A 16,009-nucleotide genomic window follows, 5' to 3' on the forward strand; every position below is an offset into this window, starting at 1 on the left:
GTAGACCAAGAGAGCACGCCTTCAATCTTTCAAGAGTAGAATTAGGCTTTTTGCACATTTGTCGTCCAATCATAGTTGTGTTATCCTCTCGACCTCAAATTTTGAGCTGCGCACATGTATTTCAATGGGGCATGCACCAGGGTTGCCAACTTTTGCATTCTTTAAATCGGGACGCACAATAACTCTGTTCTTTTGCTCGTCCGAAGGTGCCCGAAAGTGCCCAATTTGTGTTTCTTTGGTTGGTTCTCGGGCTGTTGAAGGCAACTTTGAGCGAATAATATTTGCTTCTCACTAGCCCGTAGTCGGCCGGACTATTTTTCAAACTGCCAGAAGAAGAGGAAACATTTTTAGCATTAAAATTTTAGCTAATAAATATGTGCATATCGATGGCTGAGTGAAAGATCGACCTATCTGGGCAGCCCGTTCGAAAACACCCTATTACACAACCATTTATTTCAGAATTTGGTTGAAGAACGCTCTATTTTAGAATTTGATTGCAAACGCCTTATCTCAGAACTCAGGGTGTTTTTCAATAAAGTTCTGAAAGAGGGCATTCCTCAATTTCATTCTGAAGTATGGCGTTCTTTAAAAGTTTTCTGAGATAGGGCGTTTTCGAACTGGCTGCCGAGATAGGTCGATCAGCCATCGATATTTAGCTGTTTTTCTTTCTTTTTATAAGGGAAAAAATATCAAATGAGCAATTATTAAAGTTATTGAGTTTGCTGCCGCTCAAATCTTTTGTCTTTTTTAGTAGTTTTGTGCGATTTGACATTAAGTGCCCTTCCGTACGTGCCGTCCGTTTCGATATATGAAATTGCTTTTGATAGAGAGAAAGAGATGCAACGACAACGTCATCGTCATGCAGCGGTGTTTTCGTTAACACGAGAATCCCATAAGATAGGCCGTGTCAGCTGACACTGTCTACGGTTTTACGTCGGTGGCTGGTTGTGCTCTTAATTTTAGGCACGAACATTTGTTTTTTGTGTTCCCGTGGTTTTGGGCAGTTTATTCACTTTGGTGAGAGCATTTCGTACTTAAGCCCCCATGTGGAGGGAAAGATGCATACAAATTTTCTATAGTTTAAGATAATAATGTTAAACAATATTTTAAGGTCTCAAATATTTAAGATCTCTTTTGAGAGATAGTAGTCGAGGTTTAATTTAAGCCAGGTTCTATCACCTTTTGCTTATTTGTTTTTTTTTTTCAAAATCTGGAACTGATGGAAACTTTATGCCGTACCACCATATATGTAATACTTCTATATTGGTAGTAAGCTAACATTTCAATGTGTAAGCATTCCGAAATCAAAGCGAGACAGTCTAGTACCGTTTTTATAAATGTATTGTGTACTTGAGTGCCGTTTTTGTAAATGTGTCGTGTACGTGTTTATTTATAAACGTATGTGTTCCTTTTCTTTCGTACGTGTTTATTGATATATCTGTACTGTAGTGTTTTCGGACGGTACTAGCTCTTACTGCCAATATAGTAGTATTACATATATGCGTACCACATATATTTTTTATGCTTTTGTTGGCCTGCGTTATCCATTTACCAATGAGAAAAAATTCAGATTTCCGTTTTTTCTACAGACATTTTTCCTTATGTGGTCAATAACACCCTTCGATCCCCTATGTAGTTATAGTTTAACAAAATAATTCAATGAATATCATCGTGCATGTGCAGTAGACTGCGCCTTATTTTTCAACTTTGTCCTACAAAGCAAGACTCCCCCCAAAAGGGTTCATTTGGTCATAAAAACGTGACCTGCGAAAAAGTTTTAATATCGGATAACGGAGAGACGTGCCTCAAAGGCCCTAAAGTTTAGCAAATTCATGGAATTTTTCACAAAGCGGTCAATATTTTGCCGTAAGTCAGTGGGGAATTTAATATATTTTAATGGCACTTGATGAAGTTTTGTCCCCCGATTTCAAAAATAGCTACAGTAATTTTAGACTTATTAAGAATTTTGTTTAAAACTCAACGATCTTTTGCTTTAGAAAAATTGTTATTGTCAGTGTTGCCAAGTTTTGAATTTTAAAAAGCGAGGTTCTTTATTAGCCTCGTTTGCTGGCGAGAAGCTGAAACACAAAGCAGAAAATAAAATGAGTTTGATCGAAAAATATATACATATGTATGTATATGTATATTTCCAAATGTAGAGGATGTAAGTGGTTGCAGTCTGGAACTGAAATTTGTTTGATTACAATGAAGTTTAACTACATAGTTTAAATCTACACTGCAGTCTCTTATGATCTCGTTAACTAAAGGAAAGTAAAGACATTTTCTTTCCGACAGCTTAACATCTGAAATAGAACGATATTTCATTTCCCTATTTAATGTGTCTTATTTGAGCGTATTATCCACTGGCGCATAGTGGGGAAAAATATTTTTGTGTTAAAGAACGCTGTATACTCTTCAAATTCCACCTGGTTTCGATTATTCTCTTTTTTCAAAAGGCTCGTCAGATAATAATTTTACTGTTAGGAGATGCTGTTGCTTTTTTGAATAGTCGTAAAAAACTATAACAATTTCAGCCCAAACTAAAGGTCCAAAGGTCGCTTCCTACTCCCAGCATTGGCGAATTACTGAATGTAATTCTGGCATGATTGAAAGCGCTGCCACATATTTTGTATGTTGCCACATATGATTGTCATTGTGACATGGTTTTGTTTCCATTTTTTTAAAGTTGCTTAAAAAACTTACGATTGCTATAAATTTGCCCCCCTTTTTTAAGATTTCCAGATTTGGTGTCTTAAAACCAAAAACAAAAGCACCAAGCACTAACACAAAAATTTTCGCGTTGTGAATAAAGAAAAGCTCTAAATTTAGTGCGAAAAGCACCAAGTGGCAACAGTGGTTATTGTGCTGTATATAAAATTAAAGTCGCAGATAAAAATTAAAATTTTCTTCAGATCCCCAAAAAATGGAAGTGTGGCTAGCGTTTACTTTACTGTCGCATTTCACGAGCTTAGCTAGCGACGCACAGTGTTGCGTCCCCATATGTAGCGGAGGGAAAAATACTAAATATGGTTTTATCTTCATGAAAAAGGTATAGCCAATCCTTCTTCTGTGATTCCTTTATTCCTTTATGCCAACTCATTTTTTTTATCCCCGTTGGCCCCGAGAATTTCCCAGATGTGGTGGAATTCCCGCACTTGCTAATTCCATACCAAAAAAACTAAAATTTTGTATTTCAGTTCCTTGAATTTATTAACGAATGTACATACATACAGTGACGAGCAAAACTGTAACATGGTGTAACACTTTTTATTTTAGCCACCGCTATCTTTCCTAGTTGTAACGACTTTCATACTTTTGTTGTATATTCTTATTGGTACACCGCTACTCCCTCTCTCATAAAGATTTGAACTCTATCCAACAACAATAATAAAACCTGCAGGCAAAAATGTAAATTAAGACAAATGTTACAGTTTTGCACTCACTCACAGTATTGCATTTTATAGTTATCTTTTAATTTGTTGGAAGTCAGATGACTTTTTTCTGTATTGTAATTTATTCAAGAAGCGATTACCAGTAAATAATATGGTTAATCAGGAAACATAAATGTAAATAATAGATTTACTGCGGAAAGGCGGGACCGTAGGAAAAGTGGCAAAAAATTGTGGAGTTCGCCACATGAAAATGTTAAGACTGAGAAAAAATATAGCCTAAAGTGTTACTAAGGACAAAGGAAGTCGGCAAAAAATATTACGGTCCGATATCTTGTGAACATAGTAGCAAGTAGCGCTGCAGCCACTATTACAGAAGCGCTTAGGGTATTAAAATTGCAAGCAAAGCAGTAGACAGCTAGGTGAAGAATTGTCAAATTGAACGCAACGGCATAATAAAAGTAGAAAGACCATTTTGATCAAAATACATGTGCGAGAATGGTAGCATTTTGCTGGATCGCACGAAAACCGGACCGTTGCCTATTGGGATATATTAGGCCTTACAGAATGCAATAAAAACGCATTTTTAAGATTTAATTGAAGGTTTGTTGGTCTCACAAGACTTAATTAATCGCTTTCAATCAGATGGCCGGGCATGGTATTGGATCAAAGACCCAAATTAAGCCTAAGCGCATCATGCAAGGCAAACTGTGAATCACAGTGGTCAGTCAATAATAGTTTGGGGTTGTATTTCAAAAATTTTTTTGGTCCGTTAGTACGCGTTATGCGTAAGGAACAGTAGCTGTTCATATTTCAACAAAATTGGCAAGATGTAGTCGAAAAATGAGAGTTTCTGCTGAAAAATCACCCAAAACACACTGCGCATGTTCGCAAAGACTGGATGCAAAAGCAAAAATTTGCTAATTTGAAATGACCTCCACAATCCGCGGATATGAATCTCGTCGAAAATTTTCCATATCAACTAAAATCGCAGCTTACTCAGTATCCAAGTCCGCCAATGGATACATGAGCTGTGAAAGCAAACCAAGGATCTATCTCCAGAATTTTTACAGAGATACACTTAAGGTATTCCAAATTGCATCCAGAAACTAAAAAAACAAATATGCACCAATGTACCAATAAGAATATACAACAAAAGTAAGAACGTCGCTAGAACTTGGAAAGAAAGCGGCGGCTGATATAAAAAGCGATACACCATGTTACAGTTTTGCTCGTCACTGCACATATGTGTAAAATCAAAATAACAAAACAAAAAACATATAATTAGTCCGGTCAATGTAGACATTCGAGGTTACAAAAATTCCCACCCAGCTGAAAATTGGTAGGATTGTTCAAAACACCATCATAAATGAAATCTAAAAAGTCCTCATCGATCCGATACCTGGAAAAAAAGTTACTCGGGGTCAAAGGTCACAAAAACGGGTTTTTCGCGATTTTCAGCAAAACGGTAAGTATATCATAAAATTAGTTTAGACAAAAAGTGTAGGTCAGATAATTATCTATAACAAATGTCTAAATACTTTTTGTCCTAAGAGCCACCGTTTCCGAAATATAACGATTCGGGTGTACCTGGCGTATGAGTAACACGCTTTACTGCTCGTATTTCATACAAAAAATCTTTGCGCATTTTCATTTGACCACTCATATATCGTATTTATCCATCGATATTCTTCATCACTACTTTGATTTTTTTTGTAACAGAACGGGTTTTAGTACAAATGCTAACATTTGGCACAGAACCTGTTATTTTTGAAATTTTTCCTCTGTTAAAGTTTGATTTTTTTCATTTTTTTATTAAAAAATCAAAAAAGCTGGAATGATTAATTAATTTGTCAGAAACTGTAAGCCCTATCGGAAAGTGATGTATATACGGTTTATGGAGAATTTCATTGGCTTTCATTTGCCGTATTTTGTATGAAGAGTTTTAAATTGGTTCGTAAGATATACGTGATTAAAAGGAACCAATTTTTGCTTTAAGCTGAATAATGATAAATTGCAAATATCTCGAAAACGTATCCATAAAAAAAATTAACTCGATTTTCGGAATCACCGAGCAATTCTACGTAGGAATTGGATAGTGGCGTCTTGAGAAGAAAAACCAAATTAAAATTTGTGATCCAGTGTTATCTATAAAAAATGTCTAAATACTTTTTTCCAAGAACCACCGTTTCCGAGATATAACGATTCAAAAAGTTGGAAGAATTGTAATAGGCATAATATAATATAAGTAAAAAAAGATGGCGTGGAAACGTGTGCATATTACCATTACAACTCTTCCAACTTTTTGAATCGTTATATCTCGGAAACGGTGGCTCTTAGGACAAAAAGTATTTAGACATTTGTTATGGATAATTATCTGATCCACAATTTTTGTCTAAACTAACTTTATGATAAACTTACCGTTTTGCTTAAAATCGCGAAAACCCCGTTTTTGTGACCTTTGACCCCGAGTCACTTTTTTTCCAGGTATCGGATCGATGAGGACTTTCTTGATTTCATTTATGATGGTGTTTTGAACAATCCTACCAATTTTCAGCTGGGTGGGAATTTTTGTAACTTCTCTCCTATTTTTGGTCTAATTTGACCGGACTAAATTCATTTCTCAAAAAAATTCACGTTTCTACCCCCAGTGCAGATTACCTGTTTAGTTTAGATTTTGAGATTGAAGATATAAAATTAAGAATAATGACCATTTACGACGTTTATACGTGAGCTATTTATAAAAAAAAATAATAATTAGAAAGTGCCTAACTCACTGTTCGTGCAATGCACAGAGGGGTATTTGGCCGATTTAGGCGCCCAAAAGTCGATTTTCCAATTCCACTTTTTCTTATATAACTGAATATAGGGTGAATCGAATATAATTCTTGGCTATATTCCGTTATTTAGGAGGGGTATTTAAAGGAGGGGTTCAATACAAAAATTTGGAGAGTTGCAGGGAGAAATTAGTTGTCCGTACATTTAGAAAAAAACTCTCTTCTTAATGGTAAGTTCTAGTAAAAATTTGCAAATAAGTTTTTAAGGCAGTAAAATCGTAAGAATTTTTTCTCAAACAACATATATGTATGTATATATCTCATTACTTTCAACAATCAATTCTTGTAAATATGTACATGTATATATACATATATACATATATATATATATATATATATATATATATATATATATATATATATACATGTATAAATATGTATATGTAAAAAACAGGAACACTTTCAAAACAAAAAGTTTAATTTTTTAATTTGTGGGCACACCGCATACGTTCGGGTAAAGCTCTTCAAATCGATTGCTGGGTTTTGCAAAAAAAATAAGAGGTCATTAATACTCTCGGACCTCGGGCTGCCTGGCTATGGACAGGTCTATGTACATGAGAGCCTAACGAGATCTGCGCGGGAGGTTATGATGTATGCTACTGAGTGCAAGAAGAAAAAGCTTCTGTCGTCTGCTTTCTCTATTCGGGGAAAATTTATATTAGGCTGAAACCACACGAAGAGGCAAAAGTCGTGTTCAACAAAAGAGACGTTGATGCTCTTCTCAGCGCTAAGAAAAAAGGTCTAATTATTTACTTAAAATATGATTTATTTATTTATATATTTGTGTATTTTTAACTATTGCCTAATGCTTCCGTCTTTTTTAGTTCTAAGTCTTAATTCTCTACTGCCTTTGTTGAATTACTCTCAGCTTACTTTCCCTCTCAACGTATGTATCTGTAGTTCAGGGATGAAAAAGTAGGTACAATTGTACCTTTTTCCGACGTTTGATGACTAAAAGGTACATTAGGTACAATCACTGGATTTTAGGTACAATCTTTGATCAGATTAATTTTTCTTTTTCCTTTACCGTATTAATATGTTTATTTGTAGGCATGGGAGAAGCTTTGCATTCATTTTGTGGTCAAACGGAAGAAATTCACAAACTCATTACTCTCTTAAACATTTGCATTTATAATGGCCACTACGAAAAACTAACACTTTACTTAGCTATCCTCGAATTCGTAATTCTTGTTATATTTTTTTATAAACGAAATTTGAACTAATTTCTACCGTAAAACGTCATTGCTCCCTAGACCGACACCCATTTCGAATGATGGTGTGAATCCTACAAACGCTCTACCTTTGCAATTGGTGGAATGCATTTTTTAGTCTATTGAAACCATATAAGCCAAAGTTCCCCGCATATGAAAACATGTTTACTTTTGTATTAATTTTATTCTCACGCACAGCCTTTTGTCTAGGATTCGTCAAATTTCATATTTTCTGCAGTTGAGACCATAGCCATATTCGGATTTTTTTTATTTCTGGAAATATATGTATTTAAAATGCTTTCGAAGTTACTTACGGCACTTCCGATTATTTTCTGTAGACTTCCTACACCTATTAAAGGGAATCGAATAAATTAGCCGGCTTTTGCTGGTGTTTTATAAAAAGCTGGATAAAAAAGGAAAACTTCCCAAAGTGTGTTTTTTGTCTTTTTCCCCAATATTTTTCAGTAGTCAAAATTCGACAAAAACAAAACTTCTCCGATTCTCATTAGACTATAGTCTTTAGATATAAGCTCAGTTAAAAAAAACACTAATCAAGTTGAAAGTACATTCATCTTTTGTATTCCTACATATTTTAAATAAAATTAATAAAAAAATCTACAAACGACTGATGAACTTTTTTTAGGTACACTCTGTCTCATTTAGGTGCATTTATTTTATGATATTAGGTACAATCTGAAATTTCCATTTTTCATCCCTGCTGTAGTTCTTGCTTGTCTGCCACCAAATGTCTAATGCGTTGCTATTGCCCTCACCTTCACTCGAATTTCCAATACTTACTTGTAGCTGTCCTGTTTTTAAACCCTTACGATGGTTTCGTACCATATTAAAAAATCTGTCCCCAGTGTTGAGGAAAACCATAAATTACTAATTAATATTTTGTGCAACCGATACAGAGGTTTTAACAGTCTATTTTAATGCTCGGAGCCTGACACCAGAAAAGTTAGATTACGTTAGGGACGTGTTTGGTGATTCATCTGTTGATGTTATCTGTGTGACACGAGACGTGGTTCAATCCTGACATAACTGACTTCTTTTATGGCATCACTAACTTTAATATAGTGCGGCATGATCGAAAGCATAAGAGAGGCGGAGGTATCGCGATATACTGTAGAGCTAACTTGAGGATTCGTGTGTGGACAAATTCGGAAAACTTGGACACAGAGGTTGTCGTTGCTGAAGTATCGGATGGTTTATCTAAAATACTTGTGAACTGTGTATATAACCCTCATAGGAGCTATCCATTGGATTCGTTTTTTTTTTAAACTTAGTTTATTTGTAATTGACTACGAGCGGTATATTATTTGTGGGGACTTTAATGTAAACCTGTTGCTGGATGACTCATACACAGCGAAACTTCTCGACCATGCCTCTGCTGCAGGTCTTGAGATAGTTAATAATACCATGCCGAAGAGGTATGCCATTAATTCTAATCCTAGTCTGCTAGACCTTTTTATCACCTCCAACTTGGCCCACATTTTGAAATTTGATCAAATAACATTTATCTCCGATCATGATTTAATTTTCTGTTGAGTAGATTTGGCTTTTTGTCGTCCAACTGTTAATGTATCTTTTATGTATCGTGATCTAAACTCTTTAAATACCAGTGCTTTGTTTTATGATTTGTCTAATGTGTGTTGGAATGATGTGCGATGTCTTCAGACAGTTGATAGTAAGCTGGACTTTTTAAATAGTAATTTGATTTCGTTGTTTGATCTTCATGTTCCTCTAAGTATTGTTCGTGCTGTAAATTCATCTTGCCCGTGGTATACTAAGGAGGTCCGCTCTGCAATAAGAAAGCGAAACAAACTGCATGCTAAATGGAGAAGAAATAATACCCACTTCAATTGGTGCCAATACAAAGTAGCCCGGAATGAAGCTACTGATATAATTAGAAAGGCGGAGCGTTTCTACTTCAACACTAAATTAAATCCGTTGCTTCCATCCAAAGATCTATGGCGCAACATTAAAAAACTTAATGTACATGGGAAAGTGAACTCAAACTGTATTATTGATCCCAATATAATAAACGATTTCTTTGTTAATGCCAGTAATGCTTTTGACCTCCCTCTGTTTACGGATGCTACTCTGAATCAATATTGTCTCGAAAAAGAGTTCCAGTTTGAAGGAGTAAGTGAAATAGATGTGCTGAGAGCTATTATGAAAATTAAGTCTAACGCCATAGGAGAAGATGGAATCTCGTTAAAATTCATAAAAATTACCTTGCCATATGAGCCCTTGATTTTGAAAGTGGTATAAGTCACTTCCCAGCTCTTGAACTTAAATGATCGGTTACTGGTATTTGAACGCGTCGGTTATTCGTTCAACTTCATCAACCATTGGTAGAAGGTTTTGTCATTAGTTTACGACGATAGAACGATTTGCAGATGTATTCGGTTACAAGTAACCGGTCATTTAAGGGCAAGAGCTGGGAAGTGACTTATACCACTTTCAAAATAAACGGCTCATATATTATTAGCACTTTTACCCACATCATAAACTTTTGTTTCACAAGTGCTTCGTTTCCTTCTGCGTGGAAAAGAGCGATTATTATACCTGTAGCTAAAAAAACAATTGCAATAGATCCATGCGATTACAGACCAATAAGTATATTGCCTGCCTTCTCTAAGGTCTGCGAGTCCTTGATGGCGTCACAGATTTCTGCTTTTGTTCAGGAAAATGAATTACTATCACCCTGGCAGTCGGGCTTTAGACCCCAACACAGTTGCTGCACAGCTATGCTAAAAGTACTTGATGATATTAGAGTACAATTTGACCAAGGAAACTTAACCCTTCTTTGCCTTTTGGATTTCTCCAAGGCCTTTGACATGGTAAATCATGACCTTCTGTGTCAAAAACTGGGACGACTTTATGGTTTTGCTGATAGTGCTGTGAAACTTATGACCAGCTATCTAAATGGAAGAAATCAGAGAGTAAAGGGAGAGAACGCTTATTCTAAGTGTAGGGCTGTTACCTCTGGTGATCCACAAGGATCTATCCTACGCCCTCTGTTGTTTAGCCTTTTTGTTAATGACGTGTTTTCTGTGTGTCGTTATGTGAATGTGCATGCATACGCCGACGATATGCAATTGTACTTGTCAAGCCGTATTGGTCTGGTAGAAGATTTATGTTTTAAAATAAACTATGACTTGTCTGCTGTTTCTGCGTGGGCCCGTGATAACTGTTTGCTTCTAAATGCCTCTAAATCATATGATTTGCCAATAAGTAGTAATGCTGTAAAGCTCGGAACACTTTGACGACAGCAAGCGACAAGCAGCATCTGTCAAATTTTAAATACACACGTTCTTACGGACACCATTATTTTGACGACAACACGACATCTTGGCTGCAGGACTGCAAGTGTCGACGTCGCCAAATTAAATCTATTTCTAATTTTGCCGGCGACAATGAGTAGATGTAGTGCTGCAAAATTAAATTGTCGCGAAATTAATCACATATTCTTGATTGTTCATGTTTTTCTTATTTACTTAAATAAAAATACACAATTTGTGAAATAAATATACCAAAATGTCAAACTTTAAAATCGGCTGTTTGCTATGTCGCTGAGGTCTTCAAAATGTTTAAGAAGCTGGCTTCAAGGCGACATTTCGTCGTCTCAGAAAACGGATGTCGAATGTTACAAAACACGGTTTTGAGAAAATTGACTTTGAAGTTTAAGGTCGAATTAATCCGAAACTGTACGGTAGATTTTTGTAACTTTTGAAGGAGACGTAGTTGGTGTTATTAGTTTTGATTTCCCATATTTTTACATTTAATATCTCTTAACGTTAATGAGAAAATTTACTTTTCATTCCGTATACATTCGTCGTAAGTAGCGTTTACTCACCACTTTGTTTTGTCCACAGAACATACGACAATAGTAAAGTATCTATTTCAACGACGATGGTATAATTTGATGAAAAAAACAGACATATTTATTAAATAATGATTACTTATTAGAAAAAACATAACAAAAACATAATCATGTATTTAATAAAAAAAATCTGTACATCTCTTATGCTGTAAATATGTTACGAACATACGTTTTCTTTATATAAAAACAAAAAACAATACTTAAATTCAGTCTTTTGTACATTTTTATCTCTTTCATTTCATTGGAGACTCAGTGCAAGCTAAAATTTAAAAATTTAAAATTTTAAAATTACTTACTTAGTTTAATTTTCAATTTTAATTGTATCGTTATAGTAGAGGACCATCCAATTGTCGTAAGTTCAAAGTTTTGCGATACATACGACAAATGTTTTATGATTAAAAAAAGATTACATTTGTATGGGAATTTGTCGTATGTGCCACATACGACAAACGTTTTATGATTAAAAAAAAGGTACGTTTGTATGGGAATTTGTCGTATGTGACGCATTTTCAGCACATACAACAAAAGGCATACCCAATCATTAATATTATGTAACTTACGACAAAATGCGCACGAAATATCTCAAAAACTAATGGAGATATAAAAAAATGGATTGCAGAAATCGAAAGAGCATGTCCAACTTAGTAAATCTGCATCAAAATCCCAAAATCGTGATTTTGCACATTCGTCATCCGTTTTCTGAGGCGACGATTTGTCGACAAAATGATGTCGCTGTCGTTACGTCGTAAAGTTGCAGTCGTCAAAGTGTTCCGAGCTTGAATGTCGAAGATATTCCTAGGCTGTGTATTGGAGCCAGTGCTTTGGAGTTTACTGACAAAGTTAACAATTTAGGATTTGTAGTTAACTCTAAGTTAAGTGCTTCAGACCATATCAACAAAGTGGTAAGTAGTGTTTATGCTACCTTACGCAGTTTAAAAATATCTGCGTCATTTACCCCAATAGAAATTAAACGAAATTTGGCCATACAGCTTATTGTTCCACTGATAACTTACTCCGAGCTCGTATATAGCAAGCTAGACTCGGTGTCATCACATAAAATTGAGGTAGCATTTAATAATGTTACACGCTATGCCTACGGGATTAGAAAGTATGATCACATCACTCCTTGGAAAAAATGCGATCCTGGGTTGTAGTATTTTCAATTACCTTGCTGCAAGAAATTGTATGGTTGTGTACAAGTTTCTCGAGTGGAACTCCCCTAAATATCATTGTGACAAGCTCATACGACCAGTGTCACGCCGACATAACAGCCTTATTGTCCCTAAATATACCTCACTGACCTCATCCAGACTGTTTTTCGTCAACGCTGTGCGACTTTGGAACGAACTACCTGAGTCGTTGAAAGTGCAACTAAACAGAGGCAGTTACAAATCAGTAATTCTCCGTTATTTCCGTGAGCTATAGCAGGACATTGAATTAAGGTGACATGTCTTATTTTTCCCTCTATGCCTCTATTCTACTCGTTTCTTATCCCTACTATCTTCTCATATTATAAGTATATGTGCCTTCAGCCTTTATTAATTAATAATGGTAATAGATACTTAAAAACTTAGGCTTAGCTATAGTATTAAATTTAAAAAATGTTCATTATATTTTACAATGATGTTTGATATGTATTTATTTGCAGTAGATGTACTTTTAAAAGACTGTTTTTGTCTTATGTTGTACAAATGATTTCAATAAACAATCAATCAATCAATCAAACCTATGTTTTATATATGATTATATTCGTAATCTCTTAATAAATCGATAAATACAAGTGTAATTCAAAAGTTAGACGAGGAATAAACATTTAGATCGCTGAAATAGAAAATTAAAAATAAGTCGGCTTCAAATTACGCTATGCAAGTTATAAATTTTGAGCAAAGATTTTGAAAATTGAACTAACTTAATTGACATGTTCTAAATTCAATGGCATTGCCCATTTTACCAGATCGGCTCCGGTTTTCGAGATAACAGTATTTGAAAATTTTATTAAATCTTAACTATTTTATAAAGAGCTCCCTCAGTTCTGAAGTTATTTTACTAAAATTTTGCACATAACGGGTTTTTAATATTACCTTAATAATTCCTTGAACTTATCCAAATAGGTTCACATTAACATATATGTAGCTCCAATCAGCTGATTACTCAGATATGTGTTTTTGCGCTATAACTCTAACTTTATATCTGAATAATAAATTGTATACGTGCTATATGTTAAAGTGAACCTATACTAAATTTTGACCCGTTTAATTGGAGGAGTTATAACGCAAACCAACGTCTCTGAACAATCAGTTACATGGGAGCTAGATGTTATAGTGAACCGATGTCGATGATTTTAAGAGATAGTGAAGGTAGTATTAAAATACAATCGTGTGCAATGTATATAGAAATATATCTTCAAAAACTAGGTAGTTTTTTTTATAAAATAGTTAAAATTTAGGCAAAGTTTCAAGTACCGCTATCTCGAAAAGTGGAGCCAATCGGACAAAACTGGGGACGCCATTGAATTTAGAAGGCTCCAATTAAGTAAGAGCAACTATCAGAACCTTTGTCGAAAAAAGGTGATTTGATACCACGCTCGAAATTTTCTGACTACAAGAAGGAGCATAATTAAAGGTAGTAAACCAGAGTTTTCACACACTTCTAGAGTTAATTTTTTTGAATCATTTTACAGGACATGTAGTCATAAAAAGATTTAGATCGTTTCGACGTATTTTCCCAATGTGCCTTCAATTAAGATGTTTTTGGAATAAAAATTATGCTCAAGGTCGCACAATATTTTATCTTTGAAAGTTGGTTTATTCTGAAAGCACACCTCTTGTAATTGTTTGTAGAATAAAATATATGTATTTGTAAAAAGTTGTTAAAATGAAATGCTTCAAAACTATACGCGATAAATCGAAAATTTTGAAAATCGTGAAAAGTAGAGTTACAAACTTTGAGTTCTTGCCATTTATCATTGTATCAATGTTTCTACAATCGGACCTCGATAACATGGAGTCTATCGATGTCAAACTATAACCAGCTTTATTTTCGTTGTTTTGGTGGAATGCTTGGACGTCCTTCCCCTCTATTTACTTGATTTTAAACATCTACAGTTTTAAATATCTTTTCTAAACATTTTGAGCTGAAATTTTCAAACAAATAATTTTGGCCGCCTAAATCGGTCAAATGCCCCTAGGTGCAAGGGTGAAAAATTCTTCTGACTATAAAAAGGCAATAAAGTTATCATCTAAAATGAAAATAAACCTTCTTCCAAATAAAAAAAAACTTTTCGCACAAAGTCTCTATGGAGAAAAATGCGTAGAACCGTCCGTAAAAAGAGTACTGAAAATCAACGCGAATCCTGAGCCGCTACAAATTTGCATATTATTATACCAAACCTAAATGGGATATTAATCTGCATACCAGATTATTTTTTTTTTTAATTCTGAACAAAAAGTTTAAAATTTTGATGACATTCGTTGAACTTTCCTTAATTTTGTATAAAGTTTGAAACTTTGATTTGTATAGTTTTTTATAGCATGTTGTAAAAAAATAATAAAAAAAATTTAGCTTGCAAGACATTGTTATTATTTAAAAAATAATAGGATTGCGCAGATATAAGTATGCAGGCAAGTGTACGTTTATGACACAAATGAGTTTTACATACTTTGGCCAACGTTTTTACTTTGACACTACTTGAAAACCCCAAAAACATTCCACTTTTTGGCACATTTCACTCGGTTCGAAAATTATAAAACGGCACCGCTGTTGCTGATATCAATGCTTTTATAAGTTGCGTTCTAGGTGCTTCAATTCACGATTTGCAGCTGTTTTCTCCATTAATAAACTTAATGGGAGGTGGTCACCTGGAACGACTTCCTGTAAAAACCTGCAAATCGTGAAGCATCTGGAACGCAACTATAGTGTTGCTAATGCGCAATTGGCACAGTTGCATACAATGCGGAACATGATGCTTACGACGTAAACATTGCAAATTACATTTTGGAAGTCAGCCTAAATCTTTGGAACTTTCGTTCGTACTGTCATCAGGTAACTTTAAAATGGAAATTTAAAGCAATTCCCATTCGGACTGTCATTAGGTACATATGTAAGTTGATAATGGAAATTGCTGCATCTTTAAGGCGCATCATTATTACATATTTAGTTACATCCCAAGCTAATAAAAGCGAGGACACTATTTCTCATCGTCCATAGACAATATTACATTTTCGAAAGCGAAGTAAAATCCATGGACATATATTGACAAAATCCACTTTTAACATACCGCACGTTTAATAATATAGAGGTGTAACTCAAAATTTACGTTTTTGGAGATTTCATCATACAATTAATACGCTTGAAAAGTAGAATATGTTCAGCCTAGCAGACAGGCTTGCCAACTTTTGCATACTTGAAAACGGGACATCAATTTCAATGCTGCATTTTTATGAAAATTTTCTATTTACAAGTAATTTTTAGCAAAGGAAAGATCGACTTAAAAATATATCTATATACATATATCTATATATATTTCATGATCCACTGACCGGATCTAAACCAGATTAGTGTGCGACCACCTCTGAGACACTACCTTTCCTGCTAAAAGAATTATCGAAATCGGTTGACGTGGTCCAAAGTTATGCGGTAACATATGTACATAAAAAAATATATATATTCCGACGAACTGAT

General features: G+C 34.6%; 1 protein-coding gene across 9 annotated transcripts in view; it reads left to right on the forward strand.

Moving 5' to 3' along the window:
• LOC118745678 (neprilysin-3) overlaps positions 1 to 16,009 on the forward strand; it is a gene marked incomplete at its 3' end in the record, with an annotated part of 330,193 nt that overhangs the window by 265,555 nt on the left and 48,629 nt on the right.

Source organism: Rhagoletis pomonella, unplaced genomic scaffold (genome assembly GCF_013731165.1).
Source record: "Rhagoletis pomonella isolate Grant_MI unplaced genomic scaffold, Rhpom_1.0 Rhpom_scaffold_00009, whole genome shotgun sequence".
NCBI lineage: Eukaryota > Metazoa > Arthropoda > Insecta > Diptera > Tephritidae > Rhagoletis > Rhagoletis pomonella.